Here is a 25,438-nt window from a genome sequence, read left to right as displayed (position 1 = left end):
CCCACAAATTGAGCTTTCTTTCGATGGCATTTGATCGCCTGTGCATTTTTTTTTATTTTTTGCGCTATATAAAAAAAAAAAATAGACCAACAATTTTGAGAAAAAAAAACTATTTTTGACTTTGATATTAACTGCTTCCCACCCGCCCGCAATGTATTGCCGGACGGCAGCTACAGGCAAAGCGACATACTGGTATGTCTCTCTGGCTGTACTAACACAGCTCGAGTGGGTGCGCAGTGCTCCGCCTCGCGACTGCTGTAGTACAATGTTACTATGGTAACATTGTACTAGTCCGATAAAAGTATTAAAAAATAATTTAAAAAAAAACATATTGAGAATTTTAATGTTTTTTTTTTTTAACTTCTTGCCAACCGCTTACCTGCATTTTGCGGGCGAGCAGCAGCTCTTGGCAAAGCGACATAATCTTGCGTCACTGTTTTGGGGTGTGAACGCACCTGCGTCCCCCCCTGCCCCCACCCGTTGGTCTAGGGAGAGCAGGGCGAATAGGGCACCAAGTTAAAGCACCACTACATTTTACATACACGTTAGATTAGCACATTTAACCCTTTGATTGCTCCGTCACCCAGCCAGTGCCATTAGCACAGTATCCGTATATAGAATTTTTCACTGATCACTGTATTACTGCCATTAGCGACATCAGATAGCGTCAGGATCAGTTAGCGCCCCTCCCAGTCAGGGTCAGCTAGCGTTAGATTGCCCACACACATCGCCATTACTAGTATAGTGTTTGTACGGATTAAGATATTGATCACCTACAGAACTTTATTAGTGCCTCCTTTGTATAGCGTCCCCAAAAACGCAGCGTTAGCAGGATCGGCACCATTCGCTGCCAGCACTAGCGTTTAGCCCCTTTGCTGTTTTTCACAGATTTGTCACCACCCACCCAAATTCAGCTCTTGCCCGACTATTTGCATGGAAACCTATCATGGTTTCTGAATTTAAAACTCTTTTGGGCCAAACCTCGACATTGGCATTACAAGAAAGAATGAATTGCTGTCATATTGATCCACAGAGCCAATTTATCATATGCCCATGTTCTCTGCTGTTACATATATGCCCAACATGGACCAGCAATGTACTTTGAGTGATTATACCGGGATAATGCCTGCAGCTACAGACATCATTCTGGTACCGTTTTTTTCAGCTGGCGGTCGGTTTTCATGTAAAAGTAATCCTAGTGGCCAATTAGCTGATGAATTGTTTTTACGAGCAGTGGGAAGGGACATTCCACCCCTCCTGCTGCCTTCCACAGTTTTCTTGGGCTCTCCTGTCCCACAGGGGAATCCGAGAATGCAGCCGGCAGTTCCGCTGGCTGACCATAGAGCTGGTCAGAGACCAGAATGGGTCCAATCATCTCTATAGTCTAAGAAATCGGAAGCTACGAGCATTTAATCACTTCAGTTTCACAGGATATAAACAGCGCCATTTGTAAGTTGGGAGAGCTTCTGATCACACTGATCTTGGTGAGATTAGATAATGTAAGGGCAGAGGAGATATATAGAGTCTGATAGACCCCAGATTTCTCAAAAAAATAATCTATGCCAATGCCAATTGAAGTTATAGGTGAAATTTGCATTCCCTGTGATAGCATAAAAAAAAAAATGAAAGGGATAGTGTAAAAATAATTTAAAAAATCAAAATAACATAAAAAAAAAACCACCCTCAACCCCCACCTACGTGCGCAAGTGTTGACCCTGTGTTGGTATGTAAACAGTGGTTGCACCATGCATGTGAGGTATCGCCGCGAACGTCAGATCGCGGGCAGTAATTCTAGCACTAGACCCCCTGTGTAAATACAAATTGGTGACCTGTAAAGGCTTTTAAAACATCACCTATCGATAATAAAAATGTATTAACTTTGTTGCCATTGCACGGGAATGCGCAATTTTAAAGCATGTCATGTTTGGTATCTGTTTACTCAGCATAACATCATATTTTATAGTTTATCAAACTATTGGGCAATATATTGTTTTTGTGCATTAAAATTCTAAAAAGTGTATTTTCCCCAAAAGATTTGTGTTTCAAAAATCACTGCGCAAATACTGTGTGACATGAAACATTTCAACACCCACTGTTTTATTCTCTAGGGCCTCTGCTTTAAAAAAATATATAATATTTGGGGGTTCTAAGTAATTTTCTAGCAAAAAATCTGTTTTTTTCATGTGAACAAAAAGTGTAAGAAAAGGCTTGGTCTTCAAGAGTGGGTGATGTGTGGCATAATGTTGGCCCTGAAATGCCAGGATAGTAGAAGCAACCCCTCCAAATGACCCCTTTTTGGAAAGTAGAGACTCCAAGGTATTTGCTGAGGCATGGTGAATGTTTTGCAGATCTCAATTGTTGCCACGTTTTTGGAAAACAAAGAAAAAAAGTGTTTTTTTTTTTTTCTTTTCTTTTTGAAAACCCTGTGACAAATATGACATCTGTAAAATACTCACCATGCCTCTTATAAAATTCCTTGGGGTGTTTACTTTCCAAAAAGGGCTCATTTGGGGGGGGGGGGGGGGTGTTTGTACTATCCTGGCATTTTAGAGCCTCCGAAACTGTGATAGGTAGCAGGGAAGTGATATGAGGAAATATGCCCTTTGAAAGCCTGGAGGTGGTCATTTGATTTTGTGGCTTGTATGTAGCTAGGCTGCTGAAGAGTCTCACATGTCGTATCCCCATACTCAGGAGAAGTAGTAGAATGTGTTTTGGGGTGTTATTCCACAGATACCCATGGCATGCATGAGCAATATATCATTAAGTGACAACTTTGTGTAAAAAAAAATAAAAAAAATTGTCATATTCATAAAAATTTGTGGTAAAAAATAAAATGTTCCATGGACTCAACATTGCCTCTCTGCAAAATCCTTGGGGTGTCTACTTTTCCAAAAGGGGTCATTTGGGGGGGGTTTGTACTGCCCTGACATTTTAGCACCTCAAGAAATGTGATGGGCAGTCAGAAAGTAAAAGCTACGTAAATTCCAATATATATATATATATATATATATATATATATATATATATATATCTCTATATATATATCTATATCATAGTTTGTAGACGCTATAACTTTCACACAAATCAATTAATATACATGTATTGAGATTTTTTTTTTACCAAAGACATGTAGCAGAATACATTTTAGCCTAAATTTATGACTAACTTTGAGTTAATTGGATATTTTTTATAACCAAAAGTGAAAAATATTGGGTTTTTTTTTCAAAATTTTTGGTCTTTTTTTGTTTATAGCGCAAAAAATAAAAACCGTAGAGGTGATCAAATACCACCAAAAAGAAAGCTCTATTTGTGTGAAAAAAGGACATAAATTTTGGGTACAGCATTATACGACCGTGCAATTACCAGTTGAAATAGTGCAGTGCCAAACAGCAAAAGGTGGTCTGGTCAGGAAGGGGGGTAAATCCTCTGGAGGGCAAGTGGTTAAACATGTCCAGAAAATTTTTTAAAAAAATCTAATTTTGTCATAAATTTAGGCCAAAATATATTCTGCTACATATCTTTGCTAAAAAAAAAATCCCAATATGTGTAAATTAATTGGTTCACATGAAAGTTATAGCGGGTCTGCGGTGGACATTCTGACACTGTACTAATGGCACTGGGCAGGAAGGGGTTAACATGAGGGGCAATCAAAGGGTTAACTGTGTGTTGGGAGTGTTTTACTGGTGGGTGGTGTTGGTGCTTCACTGTAAGGACACTGCTCTGGGTGGCTGTGCTGTGCACAGCCATCTAGAGCAGTGTGACCGGGCCAACAGGGAGGAGGACTGTTGATAAACAAAGCAGCCCTCCTCCCTGTCGGAGATCCTCGGCAATCACCGGCCGGGACATGGTGATTGACAGTGGTGCTCGCGAATGGCCGCGCAGGTAGGGCATGTGCCCCCTACCCAGAAATGCAAAATCATATGTGATTTTGCGCACCCCTGCTGCCCTCTAGCAGTATATCTGCTATAGGGTGGCAGGGAAGCAGTTAAAGCAGATTTAAATACGGTTTTGGTTAAAGGTTTTTATTTTTTTGTGTCATGAGGGACAAGTAGATTGGGACACAGATTTTGTCCCTGGACAAGTAGCTTTTTAAAAAATTTCCACACCCCTGTACACATCTTTGGTAAATAAAAAATCCCATTAAGTGTAAATTGGTTTGTGCAAAAGTTATTGCGTTTACAAACTATGGTGTGTGTATATATACAGGAATGTATGCAGCTATGATGCTATACTGGTAATGGCAGTGATCAGCGTCTTATAGTGGGACTGTGATAGTGTGGTGGGCAGTCTAGCACTAGCTGATGCTGACTGGGAGGTACACTAACTGCCTGACACTGACATAAATAGTAACACTAATACAGTGATCAGTGCTAATACTGTCACTGTACTAATGACACTTGCTGGGAAAGGGTTAACTGTGTGCCTAACAATGTATAATATGTGTTACTTCTTTTCTATCTGGCTGTTTTGTTTGTTTTTTTTCCTCCCTGCTTTTCAGGGAGAAGAAACAGCTAGATCACTTTTCACAGTACAAAGAGTTCTTGGTTTTTGTAAACACAGAACTCCTCCCTGTGTGATTGGACACCGCTGATCAGCAGATTTCAGCCTAAATCAGTGGCTGAAATCAGCTGCCAAACTCGTGCTGTGTCCAATTGAGTTGACACGTGCATGCCCCAGACTTGAAAGAAGGCCGATTAGGTTCATGAATGTGTCGCTCCTGTATGTGCCACCCGCACAGAGTATATTTACTGTGAGTGGTTGGCAGGTGGTTAACCACTTCCCGCCCGGCCTATAGCCAGATCGCGGCCAGGCGAGCAGTTCGTTCCTCCAGGTGGACGCCATATGGCGTCCTTTCAGGCATGCGCAGCTTGCCTCCTCGCAGAGCCGCGCAGTGGCGCAACCTGTCACCAGCCGTGTACCTCGGACATGGCCAATGACAGATCTGTGTACTGGCCCCGTTGCCAATACCATGTGACCTGCTGTGACCAATCACAGCAGGTCACATGACAGTTGTATACAATGGATGGCTTCCTGTCATGCCATTCATTGTATACAAGTGTCTCTAGCTGTGAATGGTCACAATGATCATATGCACAAGCTGGGCCAATCACAGCCCAGCTGTGTCATTTGATTAGCTAAGGCCAAATCACAGTTAAGCACAAAAAAAAAGAAACCCTGGAATGAATCGATTTCATTCAGGTAAATGCTTGCTTATAGCAAAGTAATTCTTTGCTATAAGCAAATTGTGTAAAAATACTGATCACTTCCCCAAAGTAGTACAATGTTACTATGGTAACATTATACTACTTTGGTCATAGTGAAATATGAAAGAAATCTTAAAAAAATAGGAAAAAAATGTAATAAAAATTTATTAATTTTTTTTTTTTTTTTTTTGTACTGTCACCAGTCAGTGTCCCTGATCACCGCCATGCCAGTTATATGATGACGCTCTACTAGACTGGTGACAGTATGTAAAAAAAAAAATAAATGGTGAAAATCATTGTTTTTATTTCTTCATTTCTGAAAAATTATGACAAAAAAATTACAACTTCAAAAAACTCGCCATGCCTGTTATGAAATACATCGGACTGTCTACTTTGCAAAAAGGGGTCATTTAGGGCATATCTGTACTGTTCTGACATTCTTGGACCTCAAGAAATTAGATTGGCTATCAGTACTTCAGGATTGATCAATATTCAGATATGTACCATAGTTTGTGAACTCTATAACTTTCCTACAGACTAACTAATACATCCTAATTTGGGTTATTTTCACCAAAGACATGTAGTAGAATACATTTTGGCCTAAATTTATGAAGAACAATTATTTGCAAACTTTTATAACAGAAACAAAGAAAAACGTGTTTTTTTTTTTTTTTTTTGTTTTGGTTTTAATTTTTGGTCTTTTTTTTGTTTTGTTCATTTAGCAAAAAAAAAAACCCCAGTGGTGATTAAATACCACCAAAAGAAAGCTCTAGTTGTGTGAAGAAAATGATAAAATTTTAGTTTGGATACAGTGTTGTATGACCGTGCAATTGTCATTCAGTCAAGTCTTCAAAAGCCAAGTGTAATCTAAAGCAAATCACTCCTGAATCCAGTCAAAAAAACTCCACTGTGTCGTCAGTTGCACTACCGCAGATGATGTAGACTTACCAAATGTTAGGACTACAAGATCATAAGAGGTCTGAGAGTGCTTATGGATATGCAGAGGAACAAGACAAAAATTTTTTTTATATACCTGGTTTAACACAGGGGTGTGGAAAGTTTTGAAAAAACTACTTGTCCAGGGAATAAATCGGTGTCCTAATCTACTTGTCCCTCAGGACAATCTACTTGTCCAGATGGAAAAAAATTTTTTTTTTTTTTTTTTAACCAAAACCTTAATTAAATCGGAGGTGATATTAGGAATGTTTTAAAAACAAAAGGGGGAGTGTGCATGCGCAGCCGGCCGGACGGTATGGTACGACGTTAGCTCCGCACATCCCTGGAGCCAGTGACAGCCCGTGCACAGGCACCGATCCCCCGCTGCTTCCGGGATTTTCCCCGGACGTTACCCGGACCTCAGAGCCTCCGCTCGATGCAGGGGCGGACGTCGGGGAGGAGCCGCGGAGGCTGACAATCAATACTCCCTGCGGGGAGGAGGGGACCTAAGATGGCGCCCGGTTTGGCATCTGCAGCTCCTGCCACCTCCTCTACTGCTGCCTGCAGAGCTGCACCTCTCCCACAGAGGGGGACACAGGACCCTGCGTCTCCCTCCATCATAGGCCTGGGACCGGACCGCTGGTGTTGCGCAGGATGGCGTGAGTGATTCTTGACAGCCCCCGCAGTCACCTTCCAGCCCTGCGGTACCCGAGTACCAGGCTTTGGCCTGTTCACTGGGCCTTGATTCCCCTGCTTCCTCGCCACTGGGAAGCGAGATAGCGGCCATCTTTTCTAGCCAGAATAGTGGCCCAGTACCCGAGGACAGCAGCCCCGCTCACTCGCCAGCAATCCATCTAGATCCACCACAATACTCGAGTGATGCAACCCTAATCGCTCGGTTTGCTGATTTATTGCAACTCGAACTGGAAATTCTACTTCAAAATTGGCGGCCGACCTCAAACAGGATTTTCAGGATTTGGGCCAACGCCTGGACAGTATTGAGGCTAAAGTTGATACGACAGTTCATAAGAGTTTCCCAAAATTCTAATATGATTACTGACTTGCAAGATCGCTTGGAGGAGGCTTACTCTAAAATTGATGATTTGGAGAATCGGGCTAGGCATTATAATTTCCGCATTCGAGGTCCCCCTGAATCGGTTAAAGATCTCACTAGCTGTGCACAAACCCTCATGCGGTCTGAAATACCCGATATTGATGATCTCCATACTGAAATCGATCGTATCCACAGAGCGCTGATTTCCACTAGACAAAGGCGGGCCTCCTAGGGATATCATCGTAAAGCCTCATATTTTTTTTTTTTCCAGGTCAAGGAAGCGGTAATGAAATATAGCAGAGAAACTCCGGATCTGGAAATTGAGGGACATAAGATACACATTTTCACTGATGTCTCTCCAACTACCATCCAGAAACTGCGATCCTTTAAGCCTCTACTTTCCCATTTCGTGCAGAAGGGTATTCGGTATCGCTGGGCCTTCCCTTTTCGCCTACAATTCATTCTTAATGGAAAGTCTTCTGGGTTCTCCACATTCCAGGATGATGAGCAATTATTACTTAAACTGGGCATTTTATCTCAGAGTCCTACATCTCACTCCCCACGGAAATCACCCAGGGAGACTTCTTAAGTTTTTATAGCCTTTCGTAGGATTCCTTGGGTGGTTTTTTTTTTTTTTTTTTTTTTTGTTCTTCCACTGTTAGGTGGTGGCCTCTCAGAGGTTCCTCGGGAACATTGGCCACTGCTTTTCTGCTGTTGTGGGAGGTTTGGTGGGGGGAGGGGCCTTGGGGTTATCAGAGGGTTCGGTTACATTTTTAACTACTAATTGTTATGTTATTGGTGGGTTGTTGTTGGTTCCGGGGAGTGTCTATGCGCCCTCCCTGATTGGAAGACTCTTCCCTGAGTTGTTTTCTCCGGGTAGATCCATTCCTTTGCAGGGCTATTGCTCTGCTATTACGGGTGTGACGTTTGATTTGCTTATATTACATAAGTCTGTATATCTCCCTCGGTTGCTTGACATGAGGATTTTTCTATTCCAAATGTCTCTTCTTCCTTCTTTTTTCTTTCCTCTCCTCTCTTTATTGTCCTCCCCCTTTTTTTTTTTTTTTTCCCCAGGGTCAGCCGTCAGCGTATCTGGATTCTTCGGACCATTTTTATGCTCCAGGTGTGGAGGGTTCCCATTCTATATAGTTCTTTAATTGCCGATGATGGCTTCCATACGGTCTCATAGCGGAACGATCCGTCTACTTTCTCATAACGTTCAGGGGCTCAACTCCCCCTCCAAACGCATAAAGGCCTTTAATTGATACCGCTCTTTTGGGGCGGACATAGTTGCCCTACAGGAGACACATTTCCCACCTTCATTTATTTCATGATATGTACATAAAGATTATCCTGTCTGTTATTTTGCTAATGCCTCAGAGAAGAAACGGGGGGTGCCCTTTGCTTATCTCGCCGTCTTTCCTTTACCGAATCTAAAGTTATCCGGGACAAGAAGGGATGGTATCTTCTTGTGAAAGGTCACCTGGAGGGACACTTGATTAGTTTTTTTAATTTACTACACTCCAAATACCAACCAGGTGGAATTTTTTAATTCCCTATTGAACTCTATGGCTAGCGAATTTGAGGGCGATGTCATTTTGGCTGGTGACTCTAACTTCGCTTTAGATCAGATTTTGGATCGTTCTCGAATGGTCGTGCTTCAGCCTCTTTCTAGACAGAGCCGTAAATTGGCACAGCTATTGTATCGGTTTGACTTTGTTGATGCTAACCCAACCTCTCGAGACTATTCCCATTACCCTAGGCCCATAATTGTTATTCTTGCATTGACCATATATTTCTTCTTACACATTCATTCTCTAGACTCCTCACTGCTAAAATCCTCTCCCTTGGTCCGACCATGACCCGATTTCTATAATATTGTCATCTGGGCTGCTTGGTAGAACTGCTTATTGTTGGTGTCTTAATGAATCTATTTTGGGTAATTCCTCCTATTGTCAGTATATCTCCTCTCACTTACAAACATACTTTGAACTTAATAAAGCAGAGGATATGAACCCGGCCATTAACTGGGCAGCCCATAAGGCCTCGGTTAGGGGGTTTATTATTCAACTCTCTTCATGAATTAAAAAAGCCCGAAATGACCTTCTAGCCACCAAAACTCAAGCATATTCTGACTTGGTTGCCTAACATAAGCAAAATCCCAGTCCGGACTTGTTGCTTAAATTGGATCAAGCCCGGCTGGAACTAAATCTTTGTCTTACTACCACGGCTGACAAACGACTACGATGCTCTAACCATAAATTTTTTACTTTGAGGGATAGACCTGGTACCATATTGGTCTGCAAGTTGACTCCCAGACATTCTCAAACGGCCCTCCCTAAGCTCCGATTAGATGATGGTACTTTATCCCAAGATCCGGGTAAGATTCTTTGGAAATTTCACTCTTTTTACACTGAACTTTATAGTACGCCCCGGGGAGGTGCTTCTTCGTCTTTCGACTCCTTTTTGAGCTCTGTTCCTCTTCCCTGTCTTCAGGAGGCTCATAGGGAGTCGATTGAATGGCCTATTTCGTGTGAAGAGATTAGGGATGCTTTGAAATCTCTTGCCCCTTATAAACCCCCAGGACCGGATGGTCTTCCTCACAATTATTACAAAGTTTTCCCTGATATCCTGGTTCCCCATATGGTTCAATATTTTAATTATCTACGGGATGGGGGACTGGTGCCCCCCGACGAAAATAAGGCATTCATTAGTGTCATCGCCAAACCCCTCAAAGATGTTTCTATAGTTTCCAATTACCGGCCCATCTCATTAATTAATTGTGATCTAAAGATTCTCACTAAAATTTTGGCCTTACGCCTCCATAAATTCCTAGCACTGTATGTTCATGATGATCAATCAGGATTTATTAGCGATCGACAAACGACAGACCAAATTCGTCGGACTTTAGCTCTGCTGTCAGCTGTACATTCTAATTGGCACAAATCCTCACAGAGGGAAATTTTATTGTTATCGTTGGATATTCATAAAGCGTTTGACAGTCTATCGTGGGACTACCTATTTCAGATGTTAGATAGGTTTGGCCCTTCTTTTACGACCTTGCTACGGGCCCTTTATTCTAATCCTTCAGCTCAAGTTTCCATTCGTGGTTATAAATCAGCCTCCCTGTCGATAGGGCGTGGCACTAGACAGGGATGTCCTCTCTCTCCACTATTATTCGCTCTGGCAATGGAACCGCTTGCGATCACCATTCGTCTGATCCCACTATTTTGGGCATCCGCTGCGGTCAGCGGGATCATAAATGCGCTCTATTTGCTGCTGATGTCCTTATGTACATATCTGATCCTCGCACTTCTTTACCCGGTCTCCTTCACTTGTTTCATCGTTTCTCAGAGGCCTCCAGTCTTACTCTTAATTCCTCTAAAACAATTGCCCTAAAAATTTTGTTGCCTAACTCGGAGGTTCGTCACCTTCAGGACAATTTCCAGTGGGCCCCTCGTTCTCTCCCCTCTCTGGGGATCCACCTCACGAAATCTTTTTCATCCTTCTACAAGACCAATTATCTTCCGCTCTTCAAACGACTTAAATCTGATTTACTAGAATGGCAGGATCTCCCACTTTCCTGGTGTGGTAGAATGCACTCTATTAAAATGACTTTTTTACCGCGACTACTGTACTACTTTAGGACGTTACTGATCATGGTTCCCAAACGGGAACTGATACTATTACAAGCTGCAGTCTCTAGATTTATCTGGAGGGGAAAGCGTCCTAGTCTCAACAAGTCAACTCTTTTTCCCTAAAGAAGCATGGCGGTTTGGGACTTCCTAATCTCCTCGCTTATTTTCATGCGGCTCAGATAGCACAGTTAACTTGTACTACAGCCAGGGGTTATGTCCCCCAGTGGGTTGGCATTGAGGCCTTAGCCTGCCATCCTTACACTATTGGTGCTCTTATGTGGCTCCCCAGTCGATTATGTCCTATTTTGTGTCCTACGTTGTCTTATTTGTTGATGGTTTGGGACAGAAGGCGGGCTCGCAAACCTTTCTTCTCCCCACATACTTTAATTAGCTCCAGTTTTTTATAATCCTGAGTTTATTTCTGATGTGTCACCGTCAGTATTTCAATGGTGGATGAATAAGGGTTTGCTGCGTATTGAAGACTACCTGGATGGATTTCGTCCTCGTTCTCTCCAGTGTTTTTTGACACAGTACCAGATGCCTCCCGGAGAATTGTTTCGCTATGGACTTATCTAATTTATCTCTAGCAAACTTAAATTAATAGCGGAACCTTGTACACTCACTCCTTTAGAAGTCTCCTGTGGGGCAACTGGGATGATAAGGGGTCGTTTGTCCATTGTCTATGCTTCGCTTGTCGATCCTCTCACTAAATTATCCTATATGACTCAATGGGAAAGGGATTTGAATAGCTCATTAGATCTGGAAACTTGGCAGACTGCAGCCCATTCTTTATCAAAGATATCGATTTTCTTATCTGCTCTTAATGAATCCAATTATAAAACGCTGCTTCGTTGGTACTTGGTTCCTACGCGCCTCGCTAAAATATACCCTTCAGTATCCCCTACCTGCTTCCGACACTACAGACAAGAGGGAACTATGTTCCATATTTGGTGGAAATGTCCGGTGGTGAATAGATTTTGGATCCGAATGTTTAAATTTATCTACTCGGTTACGGGAATTTAATATTCTTAGAGCACCGGAAGTTTCCTTATTTCATCTGCTACCTGCTACCGTTCCCAAAAAATCGACTAAACTAATTCTTTACCTCTTATTGGCGGCACGCATTACCATAGCTAGAAGTTGGAGACCATAATTGATTCCGCTAGACGGGGTTAAACAAACACTTAATTGGATAATTGGTTAATGATAAGCTAACTAGCATTGTTAATAATGATGAGTCTAGATTTGAGGGGACGTGGGAACCATGGATCAGATATATCTCCATTGCTTAATAATGTTGCGGCTGACTCTTCTCATTTTCTTCCCCTTCCCCCTTTTTTTTTTTTTTTTCTTCTGAAATGTGTTTTTATATTGGTGATAAATTTCTCTGGCACTGCCCTTGTCCATTTTCTGTTGGAACGCTTGCTACCTGGTGCGAATGATGGTTCATATACATATGCTTATATGCTCTGACTTGTTTATGCTCACCATTTCACCATGTGGGTGGAAATGTTACTGTTCCTATGCATACCACTGTATACCAATTCTCAATAAAAATATTGAAGTATAAAAACAAAAGGGGTTTTATGGTGACTTAAACGTGTAATATTTTTAACATTGTGCTGTTTATCTCCTCTTCCGCTCCCTGCCTGTCTCCTCCGCACCCGGGGACTAGCAGGGAGCAGAGAGACACCTTGCAGTGCAATGAGTACTGATTGGGTGTTTGTCAGGAAAGGGGAGTGTTTGGCTTATCCTTTATACCTTTCGCTGCCAGCGCTGTTTTTGCGTTTTTTGCACAAGATCTAAAAAAATCATTTTAGGCCTGAAGATTACACAAAACCCTCAAACATAATATATTTTGTGAAATGAGAGACCCTAGAGAATAAAATAGTTCCAGTTTCTTATGTTGCATTATATTACTGCAAAATGTAAGTAAAAAATACAAGTTCGTTAATTTTAGGGCAGAAAAAAAGCAATAAACTACCTTATTTTTTTGTAAAATATAAAAGATGAGGTTGCAGCGAATAAATAGATATCCAACTTGTCAAACCTTAAATTTGCATGCACTTGTAAAATGGCGATGAATATCAGTACCCTATATTTTTTTTATAGGTGACCCTTTTAAAGCCCTTTCTAGTTCATCAATTTAGTGTTACGGAGGAGGTCTGGTGCTAGAATTATTTCTCTCATTCTGGCTTGCGCGGCGATATGTAACGTGTGCATCGCAAACGACGTTTTCATGCGTAGGTGCCCCAGTGTGTGCTTTTACATTTGTATGTGCGTATATGTGGGGGGGCTCAATTTTTTTGGGGGGGTGGGGGAGATGTTGTGTACTTGGGTGTAACTTAAATTTTTTACAATTTAAAAAAAAAAGGTTTTTTTTTTCACCACATAGGAGACCATGTCCCCTATGTGATGATTTTTTGGTTACAGGTTCTCTTTATTGAGACATCCAAGGTCTCTCAACGGGGACCCAGATGTGACATCATAACGTCACTTCCGAGTCAGGACAAGAAGTGGAGGGGCTTCACACGGGGTGGGGGGGCAGCACTGTGTGGAAACATTTGGGCGGCAGTGCTGCCGCCTGAATGCTTCCAACTGACACGCGAGCCCTGCTGCTTGGTCCCAGCAGGGCTGAAGGTGAAGAAAAACTACCTGCCCGGCGCCCGAACCTACATGTCCCGGGCGTTGGGCGATGGGAATTCAACATCCCAGATTACACTTGTGTCTAGGGGCAGTAAAACACTCGGATTACATGCACTTTTTTATCTCTCCCAACACCCCCCCCCCCCACCCTTTATGCTGCAGAGGCACTGACAGGCAGTGGAGGCCTATTGAATGCTCTCACTGCTTGTTGAATGTTCTCTGAAGAATGAACAAATGCAGTTCACTCTTCAGAGAGCTACGCTAGTGTAAACTAGTCCTCAATACTTAATCTAATTTTTTGCTACTTTTTTATTTATTTATTTATTTTTTCTACCTTGGGGTGTCTACTTTGCAAAAAGGGTTCATATTGGAGGTTTTGATACTGCTCTGACATTTTTCTTTGATATATTACTAGAAGTAAGGAAAACGTTTTTACAATTTAAAAAAAAAAAAAAACTAAAATCCCAGTGGTTCTTAACCATTTGCCGCCCGGCCTATAGCCGTTTGGCGGCCGCAAAAATGCATTAGCTTTCCGGGGTGTACGCCATTTGGCGTCCTCCTGCACATGCACAGTTCACGCGGTTGCAGAGCCGCGCAGCGGCGCGATCTGTCACCGGCCGTGTACCTCGGACACGGCCGATGACAGATCTGAGTACCAGCCCCTGTTGCCCGTACCATGTGACCTGCTGTGACCAATCACAGCAGGTCACATGACAGTTGTATACAATGGATGGCTTCATTCATGCCATCCATTGTATACTAGTGTCTAGCTGTGAATGGTCACAGCAGGTCACATGCACATGTCATGTGATTAGCTGTGGCCAAATCACAGCTAAGCACAAAAAAAAAAAAAACCTGAATGAATCGATGTCATTCAGGTAAATGCTTGCTTATAGCAAAGTAATTCTTTGCTATAAGCAAATTTTGTGTAAAAAAAAAAAAAAAAAAAAAAAAAAAAAAAATGCTGATCACTTCCCCAAAGTAGTACAATGTTACTATGGTAAAATTGTACTACTTTGGTCATAGTAAAATATGAAAAAAAAAATAAAAAAAATGTAATAAAAAATAATTAAATATATATATATATATATATATATATATATATATATATATATTTTTTTTTTTTTTTCATACTGTCACCAGTTAGTGTCCCTGTTCACCGCCATGCCAGTTATATGATGATGCTGTACTGCACTGGTGACAGTATGTAAAAAAATAGTAAAAATAATTTTAATTTTTTCATTTTCCGAAAAATTATGACAAAAAAAATACAACTTCAAAAAACTCGCGGTTCCTCTTATGAAGTACGTCGGACTGTCTACTTTACAAAAAGGGGTCATTTGGGGGATATCTGTACTGTTCTGACATTCTTGTACCTCAAGAAATTAGATTGGCTGTCAGTACTTCAGGATTGATCAATATTCAGATCTATACCATAGTTTGTGAACTCTATAACTTTCCTACAAACTAAATAATACATCCTAATTTGGGTTATTTTCACCAAAGACATGTAGCAGAATACATCTTGGCCTAAATTTATGAAGAACAATTATTTATTTGTAAACTTTTATAACAGAAACAAAGAAAAACGTGTTTTTTTTTTTTTTCAAAATTTTTGGTCTTTTTTTTGTTAATTTAGCAAAAAATAAAAACCCCGGTGGTGATTAAATACCACCAAAAGAAAGCTCTAGTTGTGTGAAGAAGATGATACAATTTTAGTTTGGGTACAATGTTGTATGACCGCGCAATTGTCATTCAAAGTGTGAGAGCGCTGAAACCTGAAAAATGGCCTGGGCAGGAAGGTGTAAAATTGCACGGTATTGAATTGGTTAACCACTTTAATACCGTGCTATAACCAAAAGACGGCTACAGCCCTGTTGTCTTGTTCTGTGAGGGTGTCTATAGATGTCCTCCCAGGACTTGCCTCCTGGGGTGTGCTTCGGGCATGCTCTGTGACCACTGTGTCCTTTGGACACAGCTGATCGCGGTAAAGGGCCAATCACATCGGCCCTTTACCATGTAATCAGCTGTGTCCAATCACAGCTAATCGTATGTAAACAGATTTACCGGTTATCGACAGTCCTTTCCTCACATGCTGTGTCGGTGTCAGGAAGAGACATCCGATAACCGGCAAGACTGTCCAGCACTTTGTTTACACTTGTCAGTGCAGCCCCATCAGTGCCTTCTCATTAGTGCCCATCATTGCAGCTTATCAGTGCAGTTTCATCAATGCAGCCTATTAGTGACCATCATTGCAGCCTCAACAGCGCACATCAGTGAAAAAGAAAAATTACTTATTTACAAAATTTTATAACAAATGAAGAAAAAGGTGGGTTTTTTTTGTTTGTGTCCTTTTTTGATTTTCAGTCTTTTTAAATTTAAGCAAAAATAACCCAGTGGTGATTAAAAAGCACCAAAAGAAAGCTCTATCTGTCTAAAAAAAAAATAAGGTACAAATTTCATATGGGTACAATGTTGCAAGACTGCGCAATTGAAAGCTGAAAATTGGCCTGGGCAGGAAGGGGGTGAACGTGCCTAGTACTGAAGTGGTTAAATACCACCAAAAGAAACTTTTGTCTGTCAGTAATTGTCAGTCAAATTATCACAGTACTGAAAAATGACTGGGTAATGAAAGGGCATTGGACTAGCTCTCAATTGGTTAAAGATCCTGCAAGTGTGGAAAAATTACCTGTTGATCTACTGGCACTTAGCTCTTAAAAGATAAGTTTACCTTTTGAACAAAAATAATAAATGCACATTTTTTGCAGGTAAAAAAATGTGCATTTATTATTTTTGTCCAAAGGAGCCAGGAAAGCATTGCACCAGCGATCAGTAGATCACTGATGCCATGCAGGTCTCCTGCAGACCTGTTAGAATATCTGCTTGCCGTACGGTCAAGCAGATATTCTGACAGGAAGCTTCAATTAACTACCACGGTGCTCCACGGCACCGAGGTAGTTCATTGAAAACTACAAGGTAGTTATATACATTTAGGTATAGCTAAAGTTGATCCAGGGAATATCCAATTGCCTCTTGGGGGATCAGGAAGCTGGATGCGGCTGCAGCTATGGGAACATGTTACATGTTCCACCCTAAAAACCGGGTGGAAAATGTAACCTGTTCCAAAGGTGACCTTATCCTTTTAAAGTGAATCTTTGTCCAGATCATACACACTAAAGTATTTACATATTTTGAACAAGCAGTAGATGCAATGTAATGGCTCATTCATGTGAATGCGAAGGCCCATACAGCATGTGTTCATGCCCCCAGCAATGACATGCTCTGTGCAGCTGCTGTCATCCTCCTGTTTTAATCAATGACTGGAACAGCTGGATTTTCATGCATATTTGAACATTTTCATCTGTACAGTAACGGATGGATAGGCCCTATACGCAGTGCATCTGTCACTGACTGCAGGTCCCTGAAACCATCTTCCTTGCAGTAATTCCATGTACCCCATATCTCACAAGAAGATATTCCTGCATTTTAGTAGGGTGTCTTTTTCTGAGATTGATATGCTCTGCATTCTCTTGGATTTCACCAAGAGAATAGTGACATCACCTCCTGATCTATGTAATTTTTTTTTTCCAACAGCAGCTATTCATGAATAAAGAGGGGTGCTTGTATAATAAATGGTCCTTCCATTTTACTGCAATGTCCACTTTAACCACCTTCCGCCCGCCGTATAGTACAATGACGGGCGCAAGGTGGTTCTCTAGTCCTGATAGGACGTCATATGACGTCCTTCCATTCTCACCGCGCATGCGCAGCTCAGGAAGCACGCAGCGCGGCGATCGCCAGTGCGCTGTGTCCCTCGGACACAGCGGATCACGGAAAGAGCCGAAGATGTCGGCTCGGTCATGTGATCAGCTGTGTCCAATCACAGCTGATCACATGTAAACACGGAAATGCCAGTTATCGGCATTTCTCTCCTCTCGAGCTGTCACGCTGACAGCTCGAGAGGAGAGCCGGTAATCGGCTTTCCGCGGAGCGGACATCTACACTGATCATCAGGGCACTGATGATCAGTGTGCCCTGATGATCAGTGTGGCCCCAGAAGTGCCACCTGTCAATGTTCATCAGTGCCAGCAGTCAGTGCTCATCAGTGCCACGTGCCAGTACCCATCAGTGCCACATATCAGTGCATACCAGTGCACATCAATGCCACATATCAGTGCCCATCTGAGCTGCCTTTCAATGTCACCCATCAGTGCCAGTCAGTGCCGCCTATCAATGCCAATCAGTGCTGCCAATTAGTGCCACCTATAAGTGCCAGTCAGTGTCGCCTATCAGTGCTGCCTATCAGTGCCATATATCAGTGTGATGTATCAGTGCTGCCTTTCAGTGCCCATCAGTGATGCCTGTCAATGCCCATCAGTGCAACCTACCAGTGCCACCTATCAGTGTCCAACAGTGCAGCCTATCAGTGCCCATCACTGCAGCCTCATTAGCGCACATCAGTGAAGGAGAAAAATCACTTATTTACAAAATTGTATAACAAAAACGAAGAAACTTTTTTTTACAAAATTTTCAGTGGTTTTTGGTTTAAGAAAAAATAAAAATCCCAGAGGTGATTAAATATCACCAAAAGAAAGCTCTAGCTGTCTCAAAAAAAAAATGATAAAATTTTCATATGGGTACAGTGTTGCATGACCGCGCAATTGTCATTCAAAGTGTGACAGCGCTGAAAGCTGGAAATTGGCCTGGGCAGGAAGGGGGTATAAGTGCCCTGTAGGCTAGTGGTTAAATCATAATTCCTATATATGGGATATATTTATATAATTCACTGGATGAATTACATAAGCATTTCCCTAGCTGTAATGAATTTTCTCCACATTTTGTTTGAGGTGATTGTAGCTGTGTTCTGCTTCCCCTTTTTTTTTTTTTTTTTTTTTTTTCTTTTCATCCCCTACATCTCTAACATTCTGCTAAAACTTTGTAATAATAGTACTGCTTGGACCTTGAAGAAGGAGACATACCCCGAAAGCTTGTACTCAAAATTGTATGTTAGTGCAAATAAAAAAAAGCATCACCTCAGTACTCAATGGTTTCTCCACATTTTGTGAAATTTTTCCAATGATCATCAGCTCTGTCTAGTTGCCGTAGTGCTGTATTTTCTTGAAATAACTCCGTCAGTGAAATACTACATTATGGTCACTAGAGAAGCTGACGATGATAGAAAATAAGCCAGTTAGACAAAATATGTGGAAAGATCGTCACGACTGGGCAAATTCTTGTGACATATGTCCAGGAAATTTTATATAAATAGATCCCTATGTATTTTTTCCTTTTGTAAAATGTGATTTATTGAAAAGCCAGCAATCCCCATTTGTAGGGATTACTGACTTTTCAATAAATCATTTTTACAAAAGGCTTTGGCCTGTTCTGCAGTGTAAAATATTGCATGCATCTAGTTACAGTATGTATTTTCAAACCTCTTTGAGTTAAAATGATAAGTTCAACTTTTAACCAAAAATAATAAATGCACATTTTTTGCAGGTAGAAAAATGTGCATTTATTATTTTTGGTTGCAGGAGCCTGTAAAGCATTGCACCAGCGATCAGCAGGTACCATGCAGGTCTCTTGCAGACCTGTTAGTATATCTGTTTGCCCTTACAGGATGTGCAGGCAAGCAGATAAAGAGACAGGAAGATTCAATGAACTACCACAGCGCTCCTCAGCACCGTGGTAGTTCATTGAGAACTACAAGCTGACAGCCGCCAAGGCTGTCGGGGCTTGTAGTTCATTCACAGAACTCTGTGAATGAATGACGCAGCCTTGTGGGTCAAGCCCCGCAGGTCCGTGCCCTTTTTAAAAAGTGACAGCTAGTACGGGGAACTTCTCCCCATATTTCTGTCACAGGGAGGGGGGCAGCAGGTGTAGCATTGGGAACATCTTACATGTTCTACCCTAAAAACAGATGGAACATGTAACATATTTCCAAAGGTGAGCTTATTATCCTTTAAGGGCTATTTCACATGGACGTTCCGATTAGGTCTGCCTGCCCATTTTTCAGGCGGACCCAATCGAAACCTCCATTCTCCTTTAGTGAAGCGGCGGGTGTAAATGAACATGTGTTCGTTTTACACCCGCCAACATCCGATCTGATCTGACAAAAAGGGACGGATGGGGATCTGATCAGGTCGGACGGAAACGGTCAGGTGGTCCGACTGCCCATTGAGGAGAGCGAGCAGCTCTGTGTCTGCTCTGCAGCAGCAGAGCAGACAGAGCTGTAATCCGCTTGTTCAGCGGAGAGAACCCCCACTGAGCAAGCGGATCCACTACACGGTGGAACAAAACCTAGTCATTGAAATCTAAAGATTAAATAATATATAGTGATTCTTCAAAGTTGGTTCTTGTTCAGGTAATTCTGTTATAAGGTGACAACTTTCTGCTATTTGTGCTTCTGCATTGTCACCCTGTCATACGTGCCCCTGATGGACTATGGCAGCAATGGGCAAACCTTTTAATCCGGCCCGCGGAGCTAGGCTCCCGCTAGGCTCCTCTCACAGTCCGCCCTGAAGACCGGTGTAGCACGAAAATCTGTCTCCTATGAGGATCTGTCCCCCTCGACGTATCTGCGCATGTGCCGGAGATCGCCGATCGGCTGCTAATGCCTGAAACTGGCACATACGCAGATACGTCGAGGGGGACAGATCCTCATAGGAGACAGATATTCATGCTACACCGGAACGGTGCGGGAACACGGCGAGAGGAACACGCGGAGCAAAGGTAAGTGAATTGACACAGGGGGGACTTGGGGGCTTAATATGGGGGATGAATTAATATGGGGGATGAATTACTATAGTGGGGATGAATTACTATATGGGGGATGAATTACTATATGGGGGATGAAATACTATATGGGGGATGAATTACTGTGCTTACTATGGGGGAATATTACTATACTTACTATGGATGACACATACACATCATTCATCTACTCTTGGTCCGGCCCTCGGGTCCAATATATGAACCCATTGCGGCCCTCAAGTCAAAAAGTTTGCCCACCCCTGGACTATGGGGATACACTAAGGCTCTTTTTATGTCTAGCAGCAGAGGGGAAGTCGCTTGTAGTGCTGCTACAACATGATGTCGCTAGTTGTATGTAGCTAATGCTATTACACTCTTTGAAAGCAATTCTAAAGGCCAGACCATTCTGTCAGGGAAATAATTTGTTTGTGCCAGCTTGGCCCAAACTAACTTTTGTGACTTGTGAAAGTAAATCTGGAATTCTTCTTTAAGTGTCATCCAATTGGGTTTTAGTTCTGCTTTAATGTACAAAAAGTTCTGGTCAAGTCAAACACACCTGCTCTGCAGCATACCATTGGTCAAACATGTACACAGTGTTTGGGTAAACACACATTTTGGGATTGATTGCCTAAAGGCAAATAGGCTGTTCATTTTGCAAGGAAATTTTCTTTTAGGCCTGGTTCACGCCTACGTGTGTCGCAAGCTGCTACAGGAAAAAAGTCCCTGACCCTATCCAAAATGCAGCAGCTGAAGACATAGATGTGAACATGTCCCATAGGAAACCAAATGGACTGTAGTGAGTTTCTGCAAAATGCAAAAAGCACTAAAAACATTCATAGGTGTGAACTAGGCCTTAGAGCTTATGTGGTGAAGCTTTGCTAACTTCCATCATTGAATCATGTGCAAGCAAAAATACTGTTGTGCTTTGTTTTGTTTTGTTTTTTCTTTTAAATGGGTTTTCTTTGCGCATAATTTGGTATACAACCCCCATTAGGTTTTTTTTTTTTTTTTTGTCTTAACCAGCAATAAATGTTTGCTTTGACAAACTGATCCACTGATTTGAACTGTACAGGACTTTCCAAAGCAAGCAAAGTGGAAGGCACATAAAAATTTGCAAGTGTATTTCTTTTTCAGGTGATGATATGGCTCATACCTATGGGCCTTATAAAACAGGCCCATAGGTATGAAGAACTCTCCTAGTTTCCTATGGCAACTAGATTCTCAATTTCATTCTCCCATTCTTTAGCAGAGATACTGCTTTGTAATTCTTTAAAAAAAAAAAAAGTATGTATATATATATGTATGTGTATGTGTGTGTGTGTGTGTGTGTGTGTGTGTGTGTGTATATATATATATATATATATATGTATACATACATACATACATACATACATACATACATACATACATACATACATACACACACATACAGTCATGTCCATAAATATTGGGACATCGACACAATTCTAACATTTTTGGCTCTATACACCACCACAATGGATTTGAAATGAAACGAACAAGATGTGCTTTAACTGCAGACTGTCAGCTTTAATTTGAGGGTATTTACATCCAAATCAGGTGAACGGTGTAGGAATTACAACAGTTTGCATATGTGCCTCCCACTTGTTAAGGGACCAAAAGTAATGGGACAATTGGCTTCTCAGCTGTCCCATGGCCAGGTGTGTGTTATTCCCTCATTATCCCAATTACAATGAGCAGATAAAAGGTCCAGAGTTAATTTCAAGTGTGCTATTTGCATTTGGAATCTGTTGCTGTCAGCTCTCAAGATGAGATCCAAAGAGCTGTCACTATCAGTGAAGCAAGCCATCATTAGGCTGAAAAAACAAAACAAACCCATCAGAGAGATAGCAAAAACATTAGGCGTGGCCAAAACAACTGTTTGGAACATCCTTAAAAAGAAGGAACACACCAGTGAGCTCAGAAACACCAAAAGACCCGGAAGACCGCGGAAAACAACTGTGGTGGATGACCGAAGAATTCTTTCCCTGGTGAAGAAAACACCCCTCACAACAGTTGGCCAGATCAAGAACACTCTCCAGGAGGTAGGTGTATGTGTGTCAAAGTCAACAATCAAGAGCAGCTAGACTTCACCAGAGTGAACACAGAGGGTTCACCACAAGATGTAAACCATTGGTGAGCCTCAAAAACGGGAAGGCCAGATTAGAGTTTGTCAAACGACATCTAAAAAAGCCTTCACAGTTCTGGAACAACATCCTATGGACAGATGAGACCAAGATCAACTTGTACCAGAGTGATGGGAAGAGAAGAGTATGGAGAAGGAAAGGAACTGCTCATGATCCTAAGCATACCACCTCATCAGTGAAGCATGGTGGTGGTAGTGTCATGGCGTGGGCATGTATGGCTGCCAATGGAACTGGTTCTCTTGTATTTATTGATGATGTGACTGCTGACAAAAGCAGCAGGATGAATTCTGAAGTGTTTCGGGCAATATTATCTGCTCATATTCAGCCAAATGCTTCAGAACTCATTGGACGCCTCTTCACAGTGCAGATGGACAATGACCCAAAGCATACTGCAAAAGCAACCAAAGAATTTTTTAAGGGAAAGAAGTGGAATGTTATGCAATGGCCAAGTCAATCACTTGACCTGAATCCGATTGAGCATGCATTTCACTTGCTGAAGGGAAAATGCCCCAAGAACAAGCAGGAACTGAAGACAGTTGCAGTAGAGGCCTGGCAGAGCATCACCAGGGATGAAACCCAGCGTCTGGTGATGTCTATGCGTTCCAGACTTCAGGCCCTTTGATGGCTGTAAAGGGACTTTTGGCAATGGGGATATTTGTTCCTGGACTCAAAAAAAAAAAAAAAAGGTTCACAAGTTCAGGATAGCATCCACCTGGCGGTAGATGTGTCCACTGTTGTGTCTAGATATGCTGGATGCATACCTAATTCTCCCGATCTGCTCAATTCCACAGTGTTTGCTGATTATTCACTGTACAGGGAAACCATATCAGTTTGTAGCCCTTTCCTCCGTCTTGAGTGTGTTTACAAAGGTATTTTCATGATGGCATACCTGGACAATTTACTGTGGAGGGAAAATGTATGCCTTTGTGGACAACCTTCAGATAACATTAGGGTTGATTTACTAAACCTGGAGAGTGCAAAATCTGATGCAACTCTACATACAAACCAGTCAGCTTCCAGGTTTTATTGTCAAAGCTTAATTGAACAAGCTGAAGTTAGGTGCTGATTGGCTACCATGCACGGCTGCACCAGATTTTGCACTCTCCAGTTTTAGTTAATCAACCCCATTGTGTACCCTAAAAGATATTGACTGAACAATTATCTTTGACCATCTCCTCACTCTGAATATCTTCGCATCATTTTGGACACTGGACTGACAAATGTTTTTTTACCACCTGAAAAACTGTAGAAGCTTCAGGATCGTGTTTAATATCTACAGAAGGATTCCTAGTCCTCCATTTGCTTTTGTATAGGAGTGTCGGGCTTCATAGTGACCAGATTTTGACGCAGTTACCATGCCACTCATGGTATTTGCAATGGGGAATGCTATGAAAGTGGAACAAGTCTGTTTTCTCTGATCAGGAAAAATCACCATGCAGATTTATCTCTGAAGTCTTATATCTCTTCTCTCGAAAGATACGATGACAGATGTGAGTAGCTATAGGGTGAAGTAATGGATTCCCTGGTGATTTAGAGTAGCTAGTCCAGGGAAGAAGCCTTGTTGCCAATAAACACTGACATGGCTTGCCATTAAACTGACTGTTTTTCACTGGACGTATCGTATGAGAGGTCATCTGATGAGAGCTCATTAGGACAATGCCAATGTGATAGTGCCTCCCTATTAGATTGATATGAGCTAAGAGCCTGGCAGTGTTGCTAGAAGTACAATATTCTACATTTGGGTGAAATGAGGCATTCAACGCTATTAGCAGTTTACATCACAGGTGGAAGAAAGTTGACAAGAGGAATATGTCCCAGGCATAGTTGGACTATTTCAGTGCCGAAGTCTAGACCTGGGGAAGCAGTCACTTTTACGCAGAGGTTTTTCAACTAATTTATGCCTGGTGCAGGATACGTATATCTGTTGCCTTAACATTTCCTGGAGTTTACAAGACCCATCTGACCTTTCATCTAAAGGACTTTCATCCTGCTTTAATGCCATGGCTTTTGAAACACCGGTTTTGAGATGAGGGGACTCTCAGAATTCATGATTCCAGCCTTAAGAAAGGCTTGCATGCCTATCTTACAGAATATTTACTAGTTTAAAAATGTATTTCAAGTTGTGCAACATTTTAGGCGTGCATGCCTTTTTACTGATATGACAACAGGAAAAAAAAAACTATGTAAAAACAAAAAAGCTATTTTAATATTTCAATTTCCCATCCTGCTCTGTATAGTCACAGTGCTCTTCTGTCCTTTGTACACAGCCTGTGTCTAGAAACTCTGTTTTAGCACACCAGTAAGGACATCTTGTGAGTGCCCTGTCAACTCAAAGTGCAGACATACTGCTGCCAAGGTAGTGGAGAACGAGGCTGGAAAGAAACTGACTGTGTTGATAGAAGTAAAATTGGGAAGGTAGAAGAGATCTTCAAGATAAATGACAGGGCATAAACTCTGCTGCCAGGGAAGAGTAGGAACAAGAGTTTAACTTACAAATATACAGGACGCTTGGTATAATGGTATATTGAACAAACCAAACAGGAATAAGTTAGAGAAGTTGCTTGTCAGGGTTTACATACGTTTTAAATCCCAACTCTGGGCTCTGTTTGCCATGTATACCTTCAATCTCTGTCAATCCATCCCTCACGGTACACATTACATGATGTTCTCAGTGTTAGGGGGCATCACCAATGCAGTCCTGCGTCGATATATAATGGTTTTGGGAATGGTGCTAATGTCATTACCTCAGTTCTGCTCTCTGCATTATTGGAACTGCATAGCCATGACATGAGGACCCATGCAGTTTGATACTCATGTGCTGATTTGAGAAAAGAGAGTGCGTGTGTGTTTTTTTTTATTTTTTTTTTTATTTTTTTTTTATTTTTTTAATACTCAGTTTGGGGGACCTTTTTAAGAGAGGGAGGAGTAAAGTGACAAGCATTACAATGGATGCATCCATGGTGCTTTAGGCAGTTTATTTACACTTTTTGCTTAGAATGCCTTTTTCCTCAACTGGTTGCCTCTCTTCTTCATTGCAAAAGC

The 25,438-nt window shown here is 41.7% G+C and overlaps 1 protein-coding gene across 1 annotated transcript in view; it reads left to right on the top strand.

Moving 5' to 3' along the window:
• Window positions 1-25,438, top strand: part of UBE2B (ubiquitin conjugating enzyme E2 B) — a 47,317-nt gene that overhangs the window by 3,509 nt on the left and 18,370 nt on the right. The window lies entirely within an intron of this gene.

This window comes from Staurois parvus, unplaced genomic scaffold, assembly GCF_062004578.1.
Source record: "Staurois parvus isolate SC_StPar_1 unplaced genomic scaffold, SC_StPar_1.0 ptg000085l, whole genome shotgun sequence".
Classification (NCBI taxonomy): Eukaryota; Metazoa; Chordata; class Amphibia; order Anura; family Ranidae; genus Staurois; species Staurois parvus.
This window is presented reverse-complemented; position numbering and strand designations above follow the sequence as displayed.